At 41.0% G+C, this 17,084-nt stretch overlaps 1 pseudogene; it reads left to right on the top strand.

Annotated features, from left to right (window-relative positions):
• The first annotated feature begins 251 nt into the window (after window positions 1–251).
• LOC118384032 (protein lin-28 homolog A-like) overlaps window positions 252–17,084 on the top strand; it is a 105,180-nt pseudogene continuing 88,347 nt past the window's right edge.

Genomic DNA, 17,084 nt, shown 5'->3' with positions numbered 1-17,084 from the left:
TGAAGCTTTTGACCCTCTCCACTGTGGCTCCGTCGATGTGGATGGGGTCGCTCTCTCTCTGCGGTCTCCTGTAGTCTACAATCAGCTCCTTTGTTTTGTTGAAGTTGAGGGAGAGGTTATTTCCCCAGCACCACTCTGCCAGGGCACTAACCTCTTCTCTGTAGGCTGTCTCATCATTGTCGGGGATCAGGCCTACCACTGTTGTCAGCAAACTTATTTATAAAGTTGGAGTTGTGCACAGCCATGCAGCCATGGGTGAACAGGGAGTCAAGGAGGGGGATGAGCACACATCCCTGGGGGGTCACGGCTTGAGGATCAGTGTGGCGGAGGTGTTGTTGACTATCATCACCACCTGGGGGCGATCCGACAGGAAGTCTAGGACCCAGTTGCACAGGACCTGGAGCTTAGTGATGAGCTTGCGGGGCACTATGGTGTTGAAAGCCGAGCTGTAGTCAATGAACAGCATTCACACATGGGTATTGCTCTTGTCCAGGTGGGATATGGAGGTGTGCAGTGCAGTGGCTGTTCTGTCATCTGTGGATCTGTTGGGGGTGGTATGAAAATTGGGTCTAGGGTGTGGGGTAAGGTGGGGATGATGTAGTCCTTGATTAGCCTCTCAAAGAACACTACGGGGTAATAATAATTTAGTTCATAGCCCACAGTCCTAGTCAGCAGCAGGGCCCTGTAATGGTGGCTGGGTGTCATTTTCCTCAAAACGGGTGAAGAAGGTGTTCAACTCTTCCATTTGTAAATAGGCCTAGTTCTTTAACCACAGTATCTGATGAATTAGTTTGGGTTGTAAAGTCACCACTGACCACACGCCACTGTAGACATTCCACAGGAGTTGCCATTTTCAGTAACCAAGGATACATAAAACCTGAGAAGTAATAGAAAATACGAAAGATTTTTCGATGAAAAGCTTAAAGATTTAGACACTAATTAGTTGGAGCGTTTGAGGCGACTAATGCTAAGTGATAACTCTGTGAAACCCTTTTTGCTGTGGACGTGAAGGATAAAGAGGCAGCTCAGTGAAAGGTCAGTAGTGACAGCATTTTAAGGTTACTTCCTAATGAGAAGGGGATACATGATGCAGAACTATACATTCATGGATTTAATGTTAGGAGAGGGAAATGAATGTAGCCTTTTATTTCAAAGTGTGAATGTACATGATGGGTTGGGAATGCCTGAGTGTGTGGGTGTTTGGAAGTGAAAAACAGAGAGAGCGGGAGAGAGAGTTTGCATGTACTATATGTGAGTGCTTTTAGTATATTGTGATTGCTTTTTTAGTATTGCATAACTCATGAGTTATTGTATATCAACAAAAGTTTTCTGTCTCGTGCAAATTAGATGGACAGTAAGCTTTTTGAAATTGATTTAGATTTTTAGTAGAACAGGCTACACATTTGTACCTGAAAAGGCTAGACATTTAGGCCAAAACCAGCCCCAGTGTGAGGGACAATCAGACGTAGCCTGCAGCCATGCAACTCCAGCCTGACCTTTATCTATTGTGTGAGGGAGCTGCTCCAAGCCGTTACAATGAGGATCACACACGCTGTTAGTCTCTCTGTGACAGTAATGGCTGCTGCTGCTGAGGGATAGATCATTCTTCTCTCTGCCATTTAGGATCCTCCTCTACACAACAGCCATCACTCTCATTCTGAATAACTGGCCAAACAGGAGGAAATCTTTATTTCAAAACTATAGGCTGCTATGATGTGGAATATGAAGATTATGTAAACTGAACAAAAATATAAATGCAATATGTAGTGTTGGTCACATATTTCATGAGCTGAAATAAAATTTTCCAGAAATGTTCTATACACACAAAAGCTTATTTCTTTCAAATGTTGTGTACAAATTTGTTTACATCCCTGTTAGTGAGCATTTCTCCTTTGCCAAGATAATCCATTCACATGACAGGTGTGGCATATCAAGAAGCTGATTAAACAGTATGATCAATACACAGGTGCATCTTGTGCTGGGGACAATAAAAGGCCAGCTCTAAAATTTGCAGTTTTGTCACACAACACAATGCCACAGATGTCTCAAGTTATGAGGGTGCATGCAATTGGAATGCTAACTGCAGAAATGTCCACCAGAGCTGTTGCCAGATCATTTAATATTAATTTCTCTACCATAAGCCGCTTCCAAAGTAATTTTAGAGAATTTGGCAGTACGTCCAACCAACATTAAAACCGCAGACCACGTGCAACCATGCCAGTCCAGGATCTCCACATCCATCTTATTCACCTGCGGGTTCTTCCAGCCACCCGGACAGCTGATGAAACTGTGGGTTTGCACAACCAAAACATTATCTCAGGGACATCCTCACCAGAGTCTTGACCTGACTGCAGTTTAGCGTCATAACTGGCTTCAGTTGGCAAAGGCTCACCTTCGATGGCCACTGGTACGCTGGAAAAGTGTGCTCTTCACTAATTAATCCCGGTTTCAACTGTACCGGGCAGATGGCAGATAGGGTATATGGGGTCATGTAGATGAGCAGTTTGCTGATAGTGCCCCATGGTGGCGGTGGGGTTATGGTATGGGCAGGTATAAACTATGGCTAACGAACACAATTGTTCGAGATACCATGACAAGGCCCACCTCGTGCCATTTAACCACCTCCATCACCTCACGTTTCAGTATGATAATGCACAGTCCCATGTCGCAAAGATCTGTACACAATTCCCAGAAGCTGAAAATGTCCCAGTTCTTCCAATAAGCATTGAGCATGTTTGGTATTCTCTGCATCGATGTATACGACAGCATGTTCAGTTCCTGACAATATCATGCAACTTCGCACAGTCCACAACCAACAGCCTGATCCACTCTATGCTAAGGAGATGTGTCGTGCTGCATGAGGCAAATGGTGCTCCCAAAAGATACTGACTGGTTTTCTGATCCACGCCCCTACTTATTTTCTTGTGTCTGTGACCAACAGATGCGTATTTGCATTCCCATTCATGTCAAATCCATAGATTAGGGCCCAATGAATTTATTTCAAATAACTGATTTCCTTTTAAGAACTGTAACTTAGTAAAATAGTTGAAATTGTTGAATGTTGCGTTTATATTTTTGTTCAGTGTAGCATATGTTCATTCATTCTAGAGGAATAATATCATGCAGTGTTCATGCTTTCTCATTCATACGCTGCTTCAGATGGTGCTAACATTATGTGAATTAGGCAGTGGTGTAAAGTACTAAAGTAAAAAATACTTTAAAGTACTTCCTAAATAGTTTTTTAGGGTATCTGCACTTCACTTTACTATACTTTTTTGCCAACTTTTACTTTTACTACTGTTACATCTGCTCCTGTCACACCCTCTACTGCTCATCCTGTGCCTCCTTGAACTGCCACCACTCCCCCAGTGCTCTCTCCCTCTCCCTCTCCCTCTGTGTGTGGGATTGTGTTGGCGGAGACAGGTGTGCTGAAGTCAGAGCAGATCCCCACCAGCTGCAACCTGTTCCATAATCAAGACCTCTACAAATGCTCAGTCCTGCCACGTCCACACTACCAGATCGTAATCTCTGCTCAGTCAGTCTACATTTCTAGCCATTTAGATCCTGTTAGCCTGTTGACCCTGTTTTCCTTTCCTGACTATGTTTTCCTCTCCGCTACAGTTCTGCCCGCATTGACTCTGGTCCCTGTCTCCAGTCCCACGCCTCATCCTGCTGCTCTGCCCTGGATTCCCCACTCTACTGCTCCCTTGGATTCCACTCGGGACCTGCTCACCCTGTCCTAACCCATTTCGTTCCAGCCTCAGCACCTGGTTTCCTGCAACCCGCCCGAGCTTCCCCTGGCCTGCAATCCATCTTCCCCCTTTGTTTAAATAAATACATTGGTTATTTAATCCCTGTCTCCTCGTCTGAGTCTGCTCTTGGGTTTCCCTGTTCCACTCCGCGAAACAACTTCACCACATTCCCAAAGAAAATAATGTACTTTTTACTCCACACATTTTCCCTGACACCCAAAAGTACCTGTTACATTTTGACAGGAAAATGGTCCATTTCACACACTTATTAAGAGAACATCCCTGGTCATCCCGACTGCCTCTGATCTGGCGGACTCACTAAACACAAATGCTTTGTTTGTAAATTATGTCTGAGTGTTCGAGTTTGCCCCTGGCTATCCATCAATAAAAAAAAACATTGTGCTGTCTGGTTTGCTTAATATACAGAATTTTAAATGGTGTATGCTTTTACTTTTGATACTCTTCTAAGGGCTTGGCAACTTCCTGTGAAACTGGAGGGCGCGCTATTCAAATGATGGATATTAAACATGTAGGTACATACAAGTGTCTTATATTGGTTGAAAGATTAAATTATTGTTAATCGAACTGCACTGTCCGATTTTCAGTAGCCATTACTACCTCCAATGTACTCTTTATCAGTAACAACTAGGCCTATTTTGATTTGAGCAACACATAGGCCTACCCATATTTCACCCTTGAAACAAACTTTATAAGATGCTTTCACACCTCGGCAGTGTCCTAAAGGGAATCTGTGTCCAGCTGTGTCCCACTGCATTTATTCCATAAGCACCTCTGCAGTCTTGATTCCCAGTTAGAATGGACAAAAATAGCAGCATCTAATTTTAGCACAATTGTAAAAAAAAAAAACTACTTCAAATTTGCAAAATCAATATATTAGCCAATGACAGGTTGAAAAGAGAACTGCTAAGCCTTTTTATCGGTGTCCACATCGCTAAGAATCTATCATGGTCCACACAAACCAACACAGTCGTAAAGAAGGCACGACAACGTCTCTTTCCACTCAGTAGGCTGAAAATGTTTGGCATGGGCCCTCAGATCCGCAAAAAGTTATACAGCTGCACCATTGAGAGTATCTTGACTGGCTGCATTATCGTATGTTATGGCAACTGCTTGGCATCTGACCGCAAGGCGCTACAGAGGGTAGTGTGTACGGGCCAGTTCATCAATAGGACCGAGCTTCATGCCATCCAGGACCTCTATACCAGGCGGTGTCAGAGGAAGGCCGTAAATATTTTCAAAGACTCCAGCTACCCAAATCATAGACTGCTCTCTCTGCTTCTGCACGGAAAGTGGTACCGATACTGATGCACCAAGTCTGGAACCCATAGTACCCTGAACAGCTTCTACCCCCAAGCCATAAGACTGCTAAATAGTTAGTTAAATAGTTAAGCAATAGCTACCGGACTATCTGCATTGACCCTATTTGCACTAACTCTTTTGACTCATCACACATTCTGCGGTTACTGTTTATTATCTATCCTGTTGCCTAGTCACTTTATTCAGACCTATATGTACATATCTGCAATACCCCAATTACCCTGTAACCCTGCACATAAACTCAGTACTGGTACCCTGTTTATATAGCTAAGTTATCGTTACTCATTGTGTAATTATTCCTTGCATTATTATTTGTCTTCTATATTTTTTTCTCTCTGCATTGTTGGGAAGGGCCTGTAAGTTGCCATTTCACTGTTAGTCTACACCTGTTGTTATCGAAGCGTGTGACAATAAGCATTTTTTATTTTATTTGATTGTTTAAACAAAATGTATATATTAATTTGAGGATGGAGAACAAGACAAGTACAACTAGTTTAAGAGTTCACCTTTCAACCTGTCATTTGCTAATGTTGGTTCCACTTTTCTGGGCTCAGTTATTTAATTAACAAACAAGGAATACTCTGAATGTGCACTTATAAATTGTAACAATTTTAATCAAAATACAGTTGTAGACAGAAATCAAAGATCAAACATACAACTGATGTCTCCCCTGAGTTCTACAAAATAGGAAAACTCCAAGTTGCTTTTAATATGCTTGCAGTCCACCCCTCGTGATGTAACTGCCTACGTTATTACCTTCTACTCATGAGACCAAGCTTATGCATATACAGTTTTACAAACTTGCAGGAGAGACAATTAGTTCCAGTGTTTTCTAAGGGCTCAGCAGTAATTTTCCACTCCCCAAGTTGCTTTATAGTGGATGTCTATATAGTCTCTTATCTCTTTCACTCCCCTGCAAGGTTATGTGTCTATGCACCTCTTTTAGCCCTTGAGGCACTTTCTCACAGACACCCTGTTTTGACTGCAATAACTCACCCATCTCTCAGACTGTTTCTTATAAGAGGCAAAGACTAGAAAAGAACTGTGGAACAATATCAAACCTTATAATGCATATATATATATATATATATATATATATATATATATTGCTAATCTGTAGTCTAGGACCCTATAAATGTAGTGGGGGAGGTGTCTTATAGCCCTTCCCCTTCTAATAATACAACATAAGCGTAATCAATTATTATAATACATCAAACATTTGGTGCAGCCCCTATCATGACCCCAAGTTGACCCAATCACTATCTCAAGGTTTTGCAAATTGAAAGTAGTGTCTATTGCAATTGTTACAATTAGGACAATTGTGCTAGAACTAGTTGGTGTTAAAAAAAAAAACATTCCTTCGGGGTATCAAGACTGCAGAGGTTTCTATGGATAAATGGAATGAATGCAGTGGGACATGGACACAGCTCGACTTCAGGCCACGGTATGAAAACATCTGGTAAAATTTCAAGGGTGAATTATCACTTTTAGTAGATGTTCTTTGGAGCGTTGTGGTTCTCTAAACAAGAGAAACCCCAGAGAGGCAGGTACATAGAGGGAAGCGGACTCAGACACACGGCTCTACCTGTGGAAGCAGTTGTCTCAGATAGATGGAGAGAATGAAGAGGAGAGGCAGGGAAGTGGAGAAAAGACTCAGTGTCCCTTTTTATCAGCTGACAGACAAGCTGAAGCTGATTACACCAAGGGATTTACCCAGTCCAGGGACAGAGATAGTAGTAGTGCTGCAGAAGTGATATGTGAAGGAGTGTGTGTGTGTATGTGTTTGCGTGTGCACGTGTGTGTGAGAGAGCAAGAGAGAAAACATGTGACGGTGAGGTGGCCAAAGAGTTAGTGCAGATCTACTTTAGTGTTGTCATACCTCTGTTCCATTTCCTATCCAACATACACACATTATTGGAATGCTGCGATATAATCAGCTTATATACATATGGATAGGTACAGCTATTCACACAATTTGATTAATGATTTAACACATGCTCTTGCATGTATTTGACCACATTAGCTATCATAAATGCAGTCATAAGATACATAAAAGATGATTTGGCTTTTAAGATAAAGCTTTATTTGTGTACAACACTCCATTCCAGATTACCAAGTCCTGAGTCTCCTCTCCTCTTTTGTATTCTATCCATTCTTATCGGAGGACCGCCTGTCAGAATATTTTATCTCTCAGCGATTTCAGAACGTGATCTCGTTCATCATGCTGTATCTTCCACGGCATACATTTGTTTTACAAAGTAGACAATTTCAACAAGAAGCCACACTCAAACAGGGAACTATCCAAACAACACAGGCCCAGTCCGGCTTCATAAGGCACGCAGGACAGAGCTATAGTTATATGATAAGAGCCTGTGGTTGTATATGGATGAATCTTCTCTGTGCTCAAGCTTGATAGTGCCATCCCTTATTCAAATTTGAAGAGTTTTGCGAAGACAAAACAGAACTAGTGATTTCACATTGATTTATCAGGTCGCACATGTTAAGTTACGTAGACTAGTGACTCGTATTTTCAAATTTCTCAAACATTTTCTGTGGAAACATTGCAACACTATAGCTACTTGTTGTTCTCTGTCTCTGACTCTGTCTCTCTCTCTCTCTCTCTCTCTGTCTCTGTCTCTCTGTCTCTCTGTCTCTCTGTCTCTATATCCTTTTTGGCATAAGGGGCAGCATTTCACTTTTGGATGAATAGTGTGCCCAGAGTGAACTGCCTCCGATTCTGTCCCAGATGCTAATACATGCATATTATTATTATTATTGGATAGAAAATACTCTTAAGTTTCTAAAACTGTTTTAATAATGTCTGTGAGTATAACAGAACTCATATGGCAGGCAAAAACCTGAGAAGAAATCCTAACAGGAAGTGATAAATCTTAGGTTGGTCAATTTTCAACCCAGTACCTATTGAATTCACAGTGAGATATGTAAATACAACCCATATTTATGCTTATTTATTTTATCTTGTGTCCTTTAACTATTTGTACATTGTATATATATATAATATGACATTTGTAATGTCTTTACTGTTTTGAAACTTCTGTATGTGTAATGTTTACTGTTAATTTTTGTTGTTTTTCACTTTATATATTCACTTTGTATGTTGTCTACCTCACTTGCTTTGGCAATGTTAACACATGTTTCCCATGCCAATAAAGCCCTTGAATTGAATTTAATTGAATTGATATGGATGAAGTTGCACTTCCTAGGGCTTCCACTAGATGTCAACTGTCTTTAGAAACTGGTTTGAGGATTCTACTATAAAGGAGGGGCTCATGAGAGCTCTTTGAGTCAGTGGTCTGGCAGGGTGTCTCAGGCTTGTGACGCGTGCTACCGACAGAGTTTGCTCTCGTTCCAGTGCTTTTCTTCAGACAATGAAATTCTCCGGTTGGAACCTTATTGATGATTTATGTTAAAAACATCCTAAAGATTGATTCCATACATCGTTTGGCTTATCTCTACGACCTGTAACGGAACTTTTCGGGTTTTTGTCTGGACGAAGTGCTCGCGCCTCATGAAGATGGATTACTGGGCTGAATACACTAACAACAAATGACTAAATGATGACCTTTATGGAACTTTATGGAACAAATCAGTCATTTATTGTCGAACTGGGATTCCTGGGAGTGCTGTCTGATGAAGATCATCAAAGGTAAGTGAATAATTATAGTGTTTATTCTAACTTCTGTTGATTCCAAAATGGCGGATATTTCTCTGGCTGTTTTGGGCTCGCGCCGTTCTCAGATGATGCTTTTTCCGTAAAAAAAAAATTGAGCGGTTGCATTAACCATACTAGCGCAGGCGGAACCCTTCGTGAACATTCCGCTGAAAAGGCAGTGCGCGAAATTCAAAAATACTTTTTGAAATATGTAACCTTCACACAATGACTTCTTGCGACTATCAAACCCGGATCCAGGAGCGTAATCATAGCCTCAAACTAATTAGCATAACGCAGAGGACATAAATCTTCCTACAAAATCTTCCTATTCATGAAAATCACAAATGAAATATATTGAGACACAGCCTAGCATTTTGTTAATCACACTGTCATCTCAGATTTTCAAAATATGCTTTACAGCCAACGCTAGACAAGCATTTGTGTAAGTTGATCTTGGCATAATGCTATGCTAGACTCTGCTGGCAGCAGGCAACATTTTCACGAAAATAAGAAAAGCAATACAATTAAATAATTTACCTTTGAAGAACTTTGGATGTTTTCACTCAGGAGACTCCCATTTAGATAGCAAATGTTCCTTTTTTCCAAGAATATTATTTTTGTAGGCGAAATAGCTCCCGTTTGTTCGTTACGTTGGGCTGAGAAATCGACTGGAAAATGCGGTCACTACAACGCCAAACTTTTTCCAAATTAGCTCCATAATATCGACAGAAACATGGCAAACGTTGTTTAGAATCAATCCTCAAGGTGTTTTCTCATAAGAAGCAATTGGAAAAATGGCTACTTGTGTACTTTACGCAATATTTTCTGCAGGAGCCATCATGTGACCACTTGCTAAATGTGGTCCCTTACGGCTATTCTTCAACATAAATGCGTAAAAAGACGTCACAATGGTGTAGACACCTTCGGGAATACGTAGAAAAACGTAAGTTCATTCGTAGCTCATTCACAGCCATATAAGGAATCATTGACATGAGGCGGTTTTAAAAAAATGTGGCACTTCCTGATTGGATTTTTATCTGGGTTTCGCCTGTAACATCAGTTCTGTTGCACTCACAGACAATATCTTTGTAGTTTTGGAAACGTCAGAGTGTTTTCTATCCAAAGCTGTCAATTATATGCATAGTCGAGCATCTTTTCGTGACAAAATATCTTGTCTAAAACGGGAACGTTTTTTATCCAAAATGAAAATACTGCCCCCTAGTTACAAGTCCAATACAGCAAATGAAAGATAAACATCTTGTTAACCTGTTGCGACGAGCAATCCCGTATCCGGGAGCGTAATTATAGCCTCAAGCTCATTACCATAACGCAACGTTAACTATTCATGAAAATCGCAAATGAAATGAAATAAATATATTTGCTCTCAAGCTTAGCCTTTTGTTAACAACACTGTCATCTCAGATTTTCAAAATATGCTTTTGAACCATAGCTAAACAAGCATTTGTGTAAGAGTATTGATAGCCTAGCATAGCATTAAGCCTAGCATTCAGCATGCAACATTTTCACAAAAACAAGAAAATAAATAATTTTGCACACCCAATTTTTCAGTTTTTGAATTGTTAAAAAAGTTTGAAATATCCAATAAATGTCTTTCCACTTCATGATTGTGTCCCACTTGTTGTTGATTCTTCACAAAAAAATATAGTTTTATATCTTTATGTTTGAAGCCTGAAATGTGGCAAAAGGTCGCAAAGTTCAAGGGGGCCGAATACTTTCGCAAGGCACTGTAAGTGTTTGTGTAGGTCTATGGTTGACTCGATTGGTTCTCAATTAGAGGCAGGTGTTTATCGTTGTCTCTGATTGGGAACCATATTTAGGCAGCCATATTCTTTGGGTATTTTGGTGGGTGAATGTTTCCTGTGTCAGTGTTCGTGCCACACGGGACTGTTTTGTTTCCATTTTGTGGACATCCACTTTGTTATTTTGTATTTGTGTCATGTTCAGTTTTTTCAATTAAAACATGGACACTTACCACGCTGCATATTGGTCCGATCCTTGCTACACCTCTTCAGACGAAGAGGAGGAAATCTGTTACACTTCCACACGCTTGGAACCACTACAGCCAAAATGGGAGCCACCTAGAAAAACTACATTTTCTGGCTCATTTTTCAAAACCCAGCCTGAAACTCTTTCTAAAGACTGTTGACATCTAGTGGAAGCCCTAGGAACTGCAAGCTGGGAGAACTTATGATAAAAGTGATAGCCATTGAAAATTGTGGAAGACTGAATTTTCTTTTTTTGGGGGGGTTGTCCTTTGGGTTTCGCCTTCTGTATCAGTTCTGTTATACTCACAGACATACTTTTAACAGTTTTAGAAAGTTTAGAGTGTTTTCTAAAAAAATCTAATTATATGCATATCCTGGCTTTTGGGCCTGAGTATCCGGACGTCAAAGCACTGCCCCATACCCAAGAGAGGTTCAACAAATCAAAATGTATTTTATATTTTACATTTTTCAAAGTAGCCACCCATTGCATTAATGACAGCTGTGCTGACAGCTTTGGTGACTGCTCCTAAAATTAGACAGGGGCTGCGCAACTTGTCTGCACCACTATACTCTAAGAGACAAAGGTACTATCTAGAACCTAAAAGTGTTATTTGGCTGTCCCCATAGGAGAACCCTTTTTGGTTCCGAAGGTCCTTATCAATCCCAGTGCTAAGTACACATTTTCCCCCATTTTTTTCAGCTTTACCCAAACCTTAACCCTTAATTTAAATACTGAGGATTAATGCCTAATCTTACATTTAATCCTAATTTATTTTGTGTTTGACTGACAGCTGAGATACAGCACCACATGGTGTAATTCTGCTAGTGCAGTTACACCACAGGTTGGATTTTTATTTGTAGAATTGGTTGGTTATCATGTTCCTCAGTTAATTCAGCGCATTTAAGTAGTAGGCCATCTCCACACAGAGCGCGCTCAGGGCACAGAGTGCACACCTGAGTTGTGGAATTATACACATTTGTAAGGGCAGTCAAACAAAGTAAAATGACCAATGTTACTAAGCTTTCTAGATAACCTACTTCGACAATTGACAGAATATCTCCTATATTTGGGGAAACCGAGTTGATGATTATACAGATAGCAGATCAGCTCATGAATAACAGAGAGAGGAAAAGCGGAAATATTTGAAATATCAAGGTATCTTCATATCGTTTGTTGCTCACACATTCTCTACTGAAACTCTCATATGGACAGCATGTACGAGACAGGGCCAAGAAGCCAGGGAAATGTGTAGGTGTGTGTATGTGTGTGTGCCTAGTTGTCCGACCACATGAGTGTGCATGTGTGTTTGAGTTAGAGAGAGGTAGGGCCTAATAGAAATTGATGAGGCTTTTACAGGGGCTTTCATTTACTGCGTAAATAGACTAAAATATACAGGCCTTTCAATAACACAGACACATACTGACATCTAAATTAAATGGACGGCAGGGGATGGAGGGGTGTAAGTGGGGGGGGCATGAGTGGAGTGGCTTTGACAAGCGATCACTCTTCTGCTATCAAGGATTGGCTGGTATAAGAGGAAGGGGAAAGCTTTGAGGGGGTAGGAGTAAAATGCTGCCATAGCTGTAAGAACGGCTGCTGCTATTGAACACAGGCTGACTGCATCAAAGCAATGAGAGAAATTAACTGGACACTCCAATGCAAGTGACTGGAAATGTAAGGAGGTGTATGTTGTCCATTATAGCAGACATATGGCTCAGACTGGCATTGTAGGTTAAAGTACTGCGAACATTCACCAACAACAATGGAAATCAATAGTCTGCCTATCAGGAATGAATGTTTTCCCACAAATCTACCAGATTTCAATACCGGGAATAATTCATAATTACTCAGTGAGTCCTGGGAAATATAGGACAAATGGGACGTGCCCACTTAAAGTGTTTAAAACCAAGATATGGTCACTATGCCAGTGTTCTCCTAAAATTATAGGGGGGCTGCATAACTTGTCTGCTTGAATGCACCACGATACTCTTAGAAAAACATTGCTATCTAGAAGCTAAATGTGTTATTTGGAAGTCACCATAGGAGAACCCCTTTGAAGAACCCTTTTTGGTTCCGAAGGTCCCATGTGCAAATCCCAGTGCTAAATTCAAATGTTGTGTTTTTTTGTTTTAAGCCTTTCCCAAACCTTAACACTTGATTTAACCACTCAGAATAAATGCCTAATCATAAATGGTATCCTATTTCTATCCTAACCCTAACTTTAACATTTATTTTGCGTTTGACTGACAGCTAAGAGACAGCACCACATGGTGTAATTCTGTTTGTGCAGTTACGCCAAAGGTAGGATTTTTATTTGGAGAATGGGTTGGTTATCATGTTCCTCGGTTAATTCAGAGCATTTCAGCAGTAGGCCATCTCCACACAGAGTGCACCCTGAGTATAACGTTGTGGAATTATGCAAGCTTTGTAACGGCAGTCAAACAAAAGTCAAATGACCAATGTTACCAAGATTTCTAGATAACCTACTTCAACAATTGACACAATATCTCCTATATTTGGGGAAACTGATTTGATGATTATACAGATAGCAGATCAGCTCATGAATAACAGGGAGAGTAAAAGCGGAAATAGTTGAAATATCAAGGTATCGTAACGGGGACCATATCTTCTCTCATATCGTTTGTTGCTCACACATTCTCCACTGAAACTCATATGGACAGCAAGTACGAGACAAGGCCGAGAAGCCAGGGAAATGTTAATGCATTTTTCTTTGACATGCATAGGCAAGAGACGTGCTTTGATAATGCAACCTATGAATTACAGAATCAACTTTAAGAATTTTCATGTGAGACAGGAGTCAAGATTTAGAGTTTCAGTGGGATTGGGACTGGATAGGAGAATAGCCTAGGATTTAGGACAGGACAAAATAGCATTTTCCCTCATGCCTCAGAATTGTTAACAGACTTCATGTCTGTGACAGAAACGCCTATGTAGTGAATTGTTCATAGGGCTTTCAAATACGTGACTGTCTGAAGAGTCACAATGACAGCTCAAAGAAGCAAACGTTATTTTATAGGCTATACTGTAGGGGTTTCCTGTAGGGTTTATTAACTGCATTCTGGTCGTGTGTGCAGTCCGGCAGTGTCAATTAATGCTTGTGCTTTGAATTTATGGCAACTTTGTGTGAAGTAAATATTCTAGGCTGAAGGCTTCCATGTGATCCTGTTTGGATAATGTGCTATTACATTTTTTGCTACACAACATGCACAGCAGCAGATTGTTACGTGGAATTGCATTAGTGCCACATTGGGGATTTATTTTTATTTTGGTAATTTCCCGGGGCAGTCCTGGGATCCCGGTTACCCATGTTAATCCCTACTGCCTATATCATTCTATTTTAGGTTAGTGAGGAGATCCCTGACCCTCATATTACCGACTGGGGTATGTTTGGTGGATTATTACATGCTTAAAATGTTTAATGACTTTGTCAATAAACTCTTTATTTTGTTGTTTTCAGTATCAATATGGACATTATGTAGGTCATTTTGACCCCAGCCAAAAACACCTAATTCAACCAACAGTAACTTGATTGATAGGAACTTTATTTGAATACGCTTATGTATGAACAAAGATAGCATAGACATGTTTGAGGAGGAGCGGAAGTGAACCCTGGAACTCCAAAGAACTTCTGATGCGTTTGAAAACAATAGCTGCTTTGATGACAGCTTTGCACACTCTTGGCATTCTCTCAACCAGCTTCATGAGGTAGTCAACTGGAATGTATTTCAATTAACAGGTGTGCCTTGTTAAAAGTGAATTTGTGGAAATGATTTCCGTCTTAATGCATTTGAGCGAATCAGTTGTGTTGTGACAAGGTAGGGGTGGTGTACAGAAGATAGCTCTATTTGGTGAAAGACCAAGTCCATGTTATGGCAAGAACAGCTCAAATAAGCAAAGAGAAACAACAACTTTAAGAAATGAAGGTCAGTCAACACGGAACATTTCAAGAACTTTGAAAGTAAGTTTCTTCAAGTGCAGTAGCAAAAACCATCAAGCGCTATGATGAAACTGGCTCTGATGAGGACTGCCCCAGGAAAGGAAGACCCAAAGTGACCTCTGCTGCAGAGGATACGTTCAGTAGAGTTACCAGCTTCAGAAATTGCATCCCAAATAAATGCTTCACAAAGACACATCTGAACATCAACTGTTCAGAGGAGACCGTGAATCAGGCCTTCATGGTTGAATTGCTGCAAAGAAACCACTGCTAAAGGACACCCACAAAAATAAGAGACTTGCTTGGGCCAAGAAACACAAGCAATGGACATTAGACCGGTGGAAATCTGTCCAAATTTTAGATGTTTTTTTCCAACCGCCTTGTTTTTGTGAGATGCAGAGTAGGTGCACGGATTATCCCTGCATGTGTGGTTCCCACTGTGAAGCATGGAGGGGTGTGATGGTGTGAGGGTGCTCTGCTGTTGACACAGTCTGTGATTTATTTAGAATTGAAGGCACACTTAACCAGCATGGCTACCACAGCATTCTGCAGTGATATAGTGGGGCAAAAAAGTATTTAGTCAGCCACCAATTGTGCAAGTTCTCCCACTTAAAAAGATGAGAGGCCTGTAATGTTCATCGTAGGTACACTTCAACGATGACAGACAAAATGAGAAGAAAAAAAATCCAGAAAATCACATTGTAGGATTTTTTATGCATTTATTTGCAAATTATGGTGGAAAATACATATTTGGTCACCTACAAACAAGCAAGATATCTGGCTCTCACAGACCTGTAACTTCTTCTTTAAGAGGCTCCTCTGTCCTCCACTCGTTACCTGTATTAATGTCACCTGTTTGAACTTGTTATCAGTATAAAAGACACCTGTCCACAACCTCAAACAGTCACACTCCAAACTCCACTATGGCCAAGACCAAAGAGCTGTCAAAGGACACCAGAAACAAAATTGTAGACCTGCACCAGGCTGGGAAGACTGAATCTGCAATAGGTAAGCAGCTTGGTTTGAAGAAATCAACTGTGGGAGCAATTATTAGGAAATGGAAGACATACAAGACCACTGATAATCTCCCTCGATCTGGGGCTCCACGCAAGATCTCACCCCGTGGGGTAAAAATGATCACAGGAACGGTGAGAAAAAATCCCAGAACCATACCGGGGGACCTAGTGAATGCCCTGCAGAGAGCTGGGACCAAAGTAACAAAGCCTACTATCAGTAACACACTACGCCACCAGGGACTCAAATCCTGCAGTGCCAGACGTGTCCCCCTGCTTAAGCCAGTACATGTCCAGGCCCATCTGAAGTTTAGAGAGCATTTGGATGATCCAGAAGAAGATTGGGAGAATGTCATATGGTCAGATGAAACCAAAATATAACTTTTTGGTAAAAACTCAACTCGTCATGTTTGGAGGACAGAGAATGCTGAGTTGCATCCAAAGAACACCATACCTACTGTGAAGCATGGGGGTGGAAACATCATGTTTTGGGGCTGTTTTTCTGCAAAGGGACCAGGACGACTGAAGGAAAGATTGAATGGGGCCATGTATCGTGAGATTTTGAGTGAAAACCTCCTTCCATCAGCAAGGGCATTGAAGATGAAACGTGGCTGGGTCTTTCAGCATGACAATGATCCCAAACACACCGCCTGGGCAACGAAGGAGTGGCTTCGTAAGAAGCATTTCAAGGTCCTGGTGTGGCCTATCCAGTCTCCAGATCTCAACCCCATAGAAAATCTTTGGAGGGAGTTGAAAGTCCGTGTTGCCCAGCAACAGCCGCAATACATCACTGCTCTAGAGGAGATCTGCATGGAGGAATGGGCCAAAATACCAGCAACAGTGTGTGAAAACCTTGTAAAGACTTACAGAAAACGTTTGACCTCTGTCATTGCCAACAAAGGCTACATAAAAGTATTGAGATAAACTTTTATTTACCAAATACTTATTTTCCACCATAATTTGCAAATAAATTCATTAAAAATCCTTCATTTTGTCTGTCATAGTTGAAGTGTACCTATGATGAAAATTACAGGCCTCTCATCTTTAAGTGGGAGAACTTGCACAATTGGTGGCTGACTAAATACTTTTTTGCCCCACTGCACATCATCCCATCTGGTTTGCGCTTAGTGGGACTATCATTTGTTTTTCAACAGGACAATGACCCAACATAAGGGCATTTGACCAAGACGGAGAGTGCTGGAGTGCCTCAGATGACCTGGAATCCGCGATCACCCAACCTCAACCCAACTGAGATGGTTTGGGATGAGTTGGACCACAGAGTGAAGGAATAGCTGCCAACAAGTGCTCAGCATATGTGGGAACTCCTTCAAGACTTTTGGAAAATC

This window comes from Oncorhynchus keta, chromosome 4 (genome assembly GCF_023373465.1).
Source record: "Oncorhynchus keta strain PuntledgeMale-10-30-2019 chromosome 4, Oket_V2, whole genome shotgun sequence".
Lineage (NCBI taxonomy): Eukaryota > Metazoa > Chordata > Actinopteri > Salmoniformes > Salmonidae > Oncorhynchus > Oncorhynchus keta.
The sequence above is the reverse complement of the archived record's forward strand: the minus strand, read 5'-3'. Positions and strand labels throughout refer to the sequence as shown.